The sequence below is a fragment of the Triticum dicoccoides genome, chromosome 3B, assembly GCF_002162155.2.
Source record: "Triticum dicoccoides isolate Atlit2015 ecotype Zavitan chromosome 3B, WEW_v2.0, whole genome shotgun sequence".
Lineage (NCBI taxonomy): Eukaryota > Viridiplantae > Streptophyta > Magnoliopsida > Poales > Poaceae > Triticum > Triticum dicoccoides.
In genome coordinates, this window is record NC_041385.1 from 864016866 (window position 1) to 864025785 (window position 8920).

General features: G+C 44.4%; 2 long non-coding RNA genes across 2 annotated transcripts; both read right to left on the reverse strand.

Annotated features, from left to right (window-relative positions):
* Window positions 1–4930: 4930 nt before the first annotated feature.
* Window positions 4931–5342, reverse strand: LOC119282774. The gene is made up of 3 exons (XR_005138865.1): window positions 5262–5342; window positions 5110–5185; window positions 4931–5045 (listed from the first exon to the last, which is right to left on the reverse strand). It is a non-coding gene; the product is annotated as an uncharacterized LOC119282774 (long non-coding RNA).
* Window positions 5343–5756: 414 nt separating this feature from the next.
* On the reverse strand, window positions 5757–6246 carry LOC119282775. Its single transcript, XR_005138867.1, has 3 exons — window positions 6223–6246; window positions 5945–6138; window positions 5757–5871 (listed from the first exon to the last, which is right to left on the reverse strand). It is a non-coding gene; the product is annotated as an uncharacterized LOC119282775 (long non-coding RNA).
* Window positions 6247–8920: the final 2674 nt, after the last annotated feature.

Below are 8920 nucleotides of genomic sequence, written 5' to 3' on the forward strand. Positions count from 1 at the left end.
ATAAACGTATAAGGGGTAGTATTGTCCATACTAAATTACATGTACACTATACCCGCCGTCTGTCGTAGGGCCGGCCGCCCGTGTACGTCGCGCCCCGTACTCCCGCGCGTCGTACGCGTGCGGTTCGGTAGTGCGATCGGTAAAGGAAAAAAAAAAGTACGCCCCACCCCGACACCCCATCTCCACGTACGAAACCCTAGCGGCATCAACGCCGCCGTGGTCCACCGCCGTCACGACGTCGGGTGGCGTCCGTAGTCACCCACGCGCCGTGAAACCAACACCCCATCCCCGCGTAGGAAACCCTAGCGGCATCAACGCCGCCGTGGTCCACCGCCGTCACGACGTCGACCCCGACGTGCCCGTCTAGTCGCGAGCACCGACGACGTCCGTAGTGACCACACGCCGTGTCGCCGGTGAAACGCCCAGCGTTCGCTCGCCGTTCTGTCCTGGTACGCGCCCTCCACGACGTCGGTGGCAGCAACGCATCGGCGTCGACCCCAGGCGAGGACCCCTCGACGGCGCACAGTAGGTTAGGATGGCTCTTTTTGTTCTTTTTTTGATGATTTTGATTTGTCCATTGCATTTTTGTGCATTTTTGTAATGCAAAATGATTCCCTACTTAGGTAAACAAGAGAGGAGAGTAGTGACCTCTTAATGACCTCATAATGATTTCTTATGTTCAAATTTGTATGCATGCCACATAGTCATGTCACTGTTGACGAATTTACTGTATTCGCGATGATTTTTTGTGGAATGTTGGCATTGATCTCACACCTTATTTGTATGTGCATAGATGGAGCAAGTAACCGGATACGCCAATGATGATTCCGGTAGCGATAATGGATCCTCGTCATTGAATGCGAACCAACCTCCCGGAGACAACTATATGAGTCAGGATGAATCGTACAGTGGTAATGTAAGTACCTTCAACGTTGACAAAAACATATTGAACAAAAACTAGTTATTTGACACTAACATGTCCTTTTAAATTTGTACAGGTACATGGAAATGCTGACGATGAGGAATATGATATAGATGAACAATTTTATGCAGATAGTGTGAGTCAGGTATGTTGAAAAAATTGTAGAGAAATGATTGACATTAAAATTGTATGACCACTTATGTTACTTTACATGTGCACAGATAAATGCTAATGGTGACAATGAGCGTAATAATATAGATGATGACAATGCCGAGAGCAAGGGCCATGCATCTCGTAGTGTGAGCGGTAGTCAAGTAAGTTCTTTACATTAATTTTGGTTAGTAAGAATATAAGAAGAGATTGACATGCAAGGTTATATGTCATATTTTGCAGGGAGGTGTTGATGGTCCTAGCGGGAATGATGAGCACAGCGATGATGATCAGTTTGACCTTGACATGTGCTATGATGAATATCAGCAAGAGTCACTTGATAGGCATTGGGAAGTGATGGTAAAGACATTCAGGTCATTAGACGAGGTTTACACGTTCTACAACAAGCACGCGAGAGAACGTGGGTTCAGTATCAGGAAGGACTTGCTAAAATTTTCGAAGGATCGCGCAAGGACTCCGCGCTTGAGGAGGTATCTCTGTTCCGCCGCAGGAAAACGACAGGCCAAGTTCTGTACCATGGAAGGCCGGACCCGCAGGCTTAGACCGGAGAGTCGATTCTTATGCGAAGCCCATTTGACAGTTAAGCTTGATAAAAAGCTCAATCTTTGGTATGTCAGCAGTTTCTCCGATGATCACAGCCACACTCTTGCACGACCGGACGAAGTCCCTTTCCTCCGATCTCATAATCAGATCAAAGCATTTGAGAGAGCTGAGATCTTAGCTATGGCTGGAGCTGGGATAAGAAAACATATCATTTTTGACAACATCGTTAGCAGGTATGGGTCGTATGCAAAGTCACCATTTCAAAGGACAAAGCTGTATAAGATGTGCTATAGGGAGAAGATGAAATTGCTTGCACAAGGTGATGCTGATACTGCCGTAGGAATCATGTTGACCAGAAAGGACAGAGATCCAGACTTCTTCTTTGAGCACACGGTTGACGCTGAAGGCAGGCTCCAAAACCTCTTCTGGTGTGATTCGCAGTCACGCCGGGATTATCTAGACTATGGTGATGTTGTTGTCTTCGATAACACATACAAGATGAACAGGTATGGAATGCCGTTCATCCCTTTTGTGGGTCTGAACAACCACCGTTGCACTACTGTATTTGCCTGCGCCATTGTTTCAGACGAGACCGAGGCTACATATGTCTGGTTGCTTAACACGTTCTTGAAAGCTAACTGTCAGAAGAGGCCCAAATCTGTTATTACAGATGGAGATGCAGCGATGATAAGGTCTATTAGGAAGGTGCTTTCTGACGTGTGGCATCGTCTATATTCATGGCATATTGAAAAGAATATGCAGAAACACCTCAACCACAAGTCATTGAAGGAGTTTAGGGCATTATTGTACTATGCCACTACACATAAGGTTTTTGAGGAGAGATGGGCCGCGTTTGTGCGCAAATGGCAGACGGAGAAAACGAAAACATGGCTCCATAGGATGTACAGGAAGAGGACACTTTGGGCTGCATCATATTTGTCTGGTGGGTTTTTCCTTGGTATGCGCAGTAATCAGAGGAGTGAGAGTCTGAACTCCAGCCTGCACCTTCATCTTGACTATGGTATGACGATCGTTGACATGATTGTACACTACGAGAATTGTATTGTTCGCCTCCGTGAGAATGAAGCTTATGATGACTACACGGCCTCACAGACTCTTCCAGTAACAGTGACTGAGTGTCAGGCCATTGAGTCGTATGCTGCGAAAGCATTCACGCAGGCAAACTTTTATATGTTGCAACAAGATATGAAGAAGGTACAGGAGCTTGAGGTAATTGATAGACTGACAGGGACCGACAGTCAGAGATTTGTGGTTGCGTGGAAGAATAACAGGGATCACAGATTTAATGTGGACTATACGCCAGGTAACTCGGCAGAAACTATAAAGTGCAGTTGCCGAAGTATGACTCGCAAAGGGCTTCCTTGCAAGCATATTATTCATGTTTTGAATGCACTGAACTTATCTGTGATACCCAAGTGTTGTGTCCTGCGAAGATTCTCAAAAAAAGCACGAGCTGGACTGCAAGTGAAGCGCACCAGCGATTTGTTTGCATGGGGTTGGTCGAGTGGTGAGGACAGAGCTAGATATAGTGAGTTGACCATCAAATCGTCAGAAGCCTGTCATGTCGCATGCAGTAATCCTTTCTTATTCGACAAGTTGATGGCAGCTCTGGATGATATTATAGTGAATAAGGATATTCAGGGAAATGAAGATGATATTCAGCGAAGCTTCGTGAACAGTAATCCATTTGAGCCTAACCGAGATCATATTCTGGTTCGTGATCCAGTAAAGGTTTCCATCAAGGGCGCACCTAAGCAGAACAGTAGAGGTCGCGGTAAGAGTGGCCCAGATGTGACAAAAAATGAGAGGCCTAAAGCATTTGACGAGAAATCTGAACGAAAATGTAGCATATGCAGCGGCTCAGGTCATAACAGGAGCACATGCAGCAAAAATGAAGAGTATGTCTATTATTTGTTTATGTCAGTTTTGTTGTTTCATTAACGGTGCATTGATTCTCATATTTTTTTGTATGCAGCAACTGGGCTTGAAGACTCAAGTGAAGGCGATGCGAGTGTTTTACCTCTTCGTGTTGAGTATTTTATATGTGTGAAACCACTCGTGTGAAACATGATTATTGCGTACGGACCGTTGTCATTTCAGACTTGTTATTTTCTATCAACTACAATAAAATTACTGTGGTGACAATTGTTATATTGAGACAACATTGTTGTTGATATAAATATTCACTATTCATTGTTTATTTTATGAATTCTGCATGTATTTACTACAGTCCCGTCGGCCGTCAAATATATCAAAATAGAAGAAGTACTCTGTGAACTGCTGTTGAAAAAAAAGGAAAAAAATGCCCGCCCGTCTCCACAGCGTGTCTTAGTAAGCCCGTCGTTATCAAGCCCAACGGGCGACTACAACAAGCGTTTCGGAGCACGCTGTGGAAACCAGGCCCAACAGGGCAGCATCGACGCGGCACATCGACGGGGTAGTAATCAGAGGAGTTCAATACGACGACGGGAGCTGAGTATATAAACTAGTCGTCGTCGCCTTCGGCCGTCGAGGTGGGACTAAACTTGCGTCGGTTTCACTGGCGTGGCGTCTCAGCGGTGGTAACTGGGCCGGCCCACAGCGCGTCGAGCCGTCGAGAAGACCGCGCCGTCAATTGCCTTTTTGGGCCGCCCACGGCGCGTCGAGCAGTCAAGAAGACCGCGCCGTCCAGTGCCTTTTTGGGCCGGCCCACGTCGCGTCTGGCTGTGTCCACGTCGCCCCGGAGCCGACGCAAGTTTAGTCCCACCTCGCCGGCTGAAGGGGACGACGACCTGTTTATATACTCAGCTCCCGTCATTGCATTGAACTCCTCTGATTACTACCCCGTTGATGTGCCGCGTCGATTCTGCCTTGTTGGGCCTGGTTTCCACGGCGTGCTCCAAAACGCCTGTTGTAGTCGCCCGTTGGGCTTGATAACGACGGGCTTACTAAGAAACGCCGTGGAGACGGGCGGGCTTTTTTTATGTAAAATAATTTTTACGTAACACGCAGTGTGCTGCCATAGTTTAGTGCACAAAAGTTTAACGACGACATGATTACATATAACTATTCGGCAAAAAAAATCATGTAAACAAAAAAAATCATTATATAATATTTATGAAACGAAATATCATGTGGACATAAAATAACATTTGGAAAAGTGCCGAGTCTATTACATATAACTATTCGGAAGCAGAGTCTATTACATAAAATTTATAAGCAAGTGCGTAAAGCGTTTGGAAAATAAAGTCCTCCATAACCACCCAATCACATGCAAAACTCCTCCATGCCGCATCTATTTCTTCTTCTTTGATATCCGAATAACTTTGTTTTTCACTTCATCAAGCTTGTTTCTTTCCGAAAAGATAAGTTGCGCAATCATTAACTCTCTCGAATCATCAATTGAGGTCTGAAAAAAAATGGTGTTAGCACAGCGTTCATAGTACATCGTAGTCCAAACATGACTTGCGTACCTGTGAAAATAAGCCTGTCCATTTGTCACCATCCCAATATTGAAAGCATCGAAGGAGAAATATTCCACACGAATTCCTAGTGCATATAATTTACGACGATTAAATATCTACTGTACATACAAGACCGACATTCTGTCGAAGTAAAAACTCACCCATCATGTTGTTTTGGCATGTCATACGTTTGAATAGGCCACTTGGAAACATCCGGATAATTCACAATTCCGGTTGCATTTACTTCTTGGATATCTTCTGCTAGTTGTTTTCTCTAAAGATATAATAAACATGGTGGAAAGCATGTCATTCAGTGTACTAAAGAAAACGAATGTTACCAAATGCACATTTGCAAGTTAAACCTATCAGGTCCTCAACGAGTTCTCTAGTAACAGTGTCAAGTTTTCCGGTCATCAACGAGTCAAGAACTTGAAACTCTCTTTTTCCGCTATGCATGACGACAGTAATCCAGTGATTATTTTGCTTGTTTAGAGGAATGTAAGTCCGCATCACAAGGACCATAAAACACAATCATCACATAATATCGTATGTATGTACCATGTTAACAATCAAACTTACCTTTGATTTTTTGAAATACTCGTCCTCACATCTGTTCACGGGTCCATTACTATGCGACTCTGCTTCATAATCGTTACCGGCGGTCTTCTTTCCGGGTCTAACGTGAAGCAACCAATGTATCCTCCAAGTTGTTAACATGAAACGATCATCATTAACTTTGTCGACCAAAAATGATGAGTATGCATCAATTACCTATAAATAATGTGTTAGATTTAAGAATGGCATTTTCGAATCAATTGTAAAACAATATATGAAATTAACTTACGTCGCCACTTAGCCACTCATGGTTAATAATCTGACAAGCTCTCCGCACAGTGAGACCTTCTTCCATGCCATCATTGAAAATTTCTGTTTTGGCATGTTTTTGTAAATGCTCATGCGCACGCACGTACTTGATGGACGCTTTCACCACATCATACTCATCACCAGATTTGTTAACATCACCATTTTGGAACAATTCTGTAACGCACCACTCAAATACTTATAAACGCAAATACATAAATAATTATTACGCAATAACAATTAGAAACACAGAAAACTTACTTCCTTTGGCAGAACGTTTTGCACATTTGTTTGGTTTAGGGACCACATAAGGAGACTTGACATGTTGTGATCCTCTGCGCTTGCGCCTGCCAGTAACCTCCTCCACTTCCTCTTGTACTCCTTGAGAACCAACCGACGCATGCGATGCGATTTCGTCCGTCTCTAAAGATGTGGCAGCTTTTTCATCTGATACTTCTGGTACTTGGACAGGATCATCCATATCACCCTTGAAACTATCCCAGTACTCAGGTGTGCAGTAAAAAGGTGTGTTTCCACGAGAAGTTACATCAACGCCGTTATCATCCTTTTGCAAATTCATTTTGGAAGGTGTGAGGAACCGGTCTGAATCATCTTTTTGATATACAAACTCTTTTTGCGGACGTCCACCATCGTTTGAAGACTCATTAATGCCTCCGTATAGATTCTCTTCGTCCTCTTCCAAGTTACTGGGTTTGTAGGAGACGCCGGTTTTGTTCAGTTTCTCAATCATCCTCTGCAAGAAAACATTTCATCTTAGTTCTTCAATTAAGTGATGGACATTAAAGAGACGTGCTCAAGTGTTACCTGTGCGCATAACTCTGGCAAACGAAGCATTTCCTTCCGAAGCTCATTCATCTCACTCAAAATCCGGTCCATAGTAGGCTTCTGGCTCGAAGCCTCCGAGGTACTGCCCTCTTTCCTCGTTTCAGTAACGTTAGATTTTTTGCTACTAGCTTTCTTGGTTTTTTGAGCTTCTTCTTCCGCAATTTTTTTCAGCCTATACTCCTCTGTAATGTTGTCATCGATCTACAAGTGCAACAAGATAATTATACATAAAAACCATATGCACACTTTACTTTATTTCATAAATGTAAAAAAATGATTACTAGGATTACCATCCCAACGCCACGACCATATTCATAGTCGTATTTGTCTCTTCTCACAGCCATATCTTCCGTCCAGTTCCTCATCAGCGGGCTCAACAATGCCAATGGATCATATTTTGGACCGGTGATTGGTTGCACCTTCTCCCAGTATAGGTACTGCAAAACACATAAACTAATTAAATTACATGTTCTTCCGTGCCATTTTATAACAAAAGTGTTGAAATTAATAAATGGAACGTACTTGCAAAAGGGCGAGGTTCCCCTGGGGCCACTGCCTAACATGGCCGTCCTGCAGAAGCTTACCAATCTCCGATAAACAGAATCGTGAAGTGAATGCATTCCAGTTGAACTTCCTTATCAACTTAATATTTTGCACTAAGGCATAGTACTTTTTCGGAACGTATTCATGAGACACTGGTGCAATTATAGTTCCTAAGAGAACTAGAAATGTCATCCGAATAAAGTCATCATCAGTGCTCTTATCCTTCACAATCTTTTCTATGAGATCATCAATCTTGATCTTACCATTTTTCTTGCTAACAAAACTAACTGGTATTTTTTGGTTGCCTTTTCTCCTTCAGTACTAAGAAACCCAAAAACATCCACTCCATTGTTTTTCCAACCAAATATGGAGTACACATCATCAGGCCTTAATGAAATAAGACCTTTACATCCAGCAGTACTTCTAGAACTCTCTTGAACCATGAATTTTTTGCTACTCGGATTGTAACTTTGGAGTAAAAAGTGAAGCAAAAAATCACGCATCTTTATCGATGGTATTCTAAACATGCCCTGCATATTCGTTTCATAAAACCTGAATTTCTGATTGGGTGACAGTTTGTCAACTAGGCTAACCCACTTTTGAACAGAACATGGAATCACACCGTCGATATTCATACTGCATCAAATAGATTTTTGTCACATACCATCATACTGCTATGAGCCTCGTTGTATAAAAGAACTGGAAAAAAAACTTACACGACGGCGACGGTGGGAGAGGCACCGGCGGCGTATAGTGCCGACGGGTCAGGGGACGCACCGACGGAGTTTGTACGGTGGGGCGACGGTGGGAGAGGCAGCGGCAACGTATACAGGGCGACGGGTCAGGTCAGGGCAGGCCGGCGCGGCCGCACCGGTGCCGTTTTGGAGTGTGGGGCGACGGGCGGCGTACGGTGGCAGCACGTGCAGATCGCGGCGGCGGCGAGACGGGCTAATGTAGAAGGAAATTTTGCATGCACGTCGGCTAACGACGTCGGCCGAGCGCTGATTGCGGCGTCGTTGTTAGTGGGACGGCCCCATGCACGCATGCGCGTCGCTTAGCGAGACGGCCGGCGTTTTTTTTGCAGGGCCTCATTTTTTTTCACTAAATGAAATAGGCATATTTTATTTAACTGTATCAATTTTTTTTATCTTAACCAGTTTTTTTAACTTAATCAAATATGCTTTTTTTAACTTAGCCAAACGTGCCCAATTTTTTTCCACGTGCTACTATGGCCTAGCAGGGCACGCACGCAAAAAAATTTCCCGTTTCGAGTCCGTATGCATTTTCTACCATTTTCCGGGCAGAAAACGCAGAAAATACTGCCCGGACGTCACACAACGTGCGTTCGTTGTCGGATTTCGTTCATTTTGGCCGTGGGGTGCCCGGTTGGGGCCCCACACGCGCTCCCAGAAGTTGGATGCAATCCGTCAAACCGCTCAGGTACTTGCTGTTGAAGGGGGTGGTTTCGGTATGGCCGGAGGGGACCCTCGGTCGCACCTCTCCGCTTCGCATCCGCCAAACGCGCCCAATTTTTCTCCACGTGCTACTGTGGCCTACCAGGGCACGCACG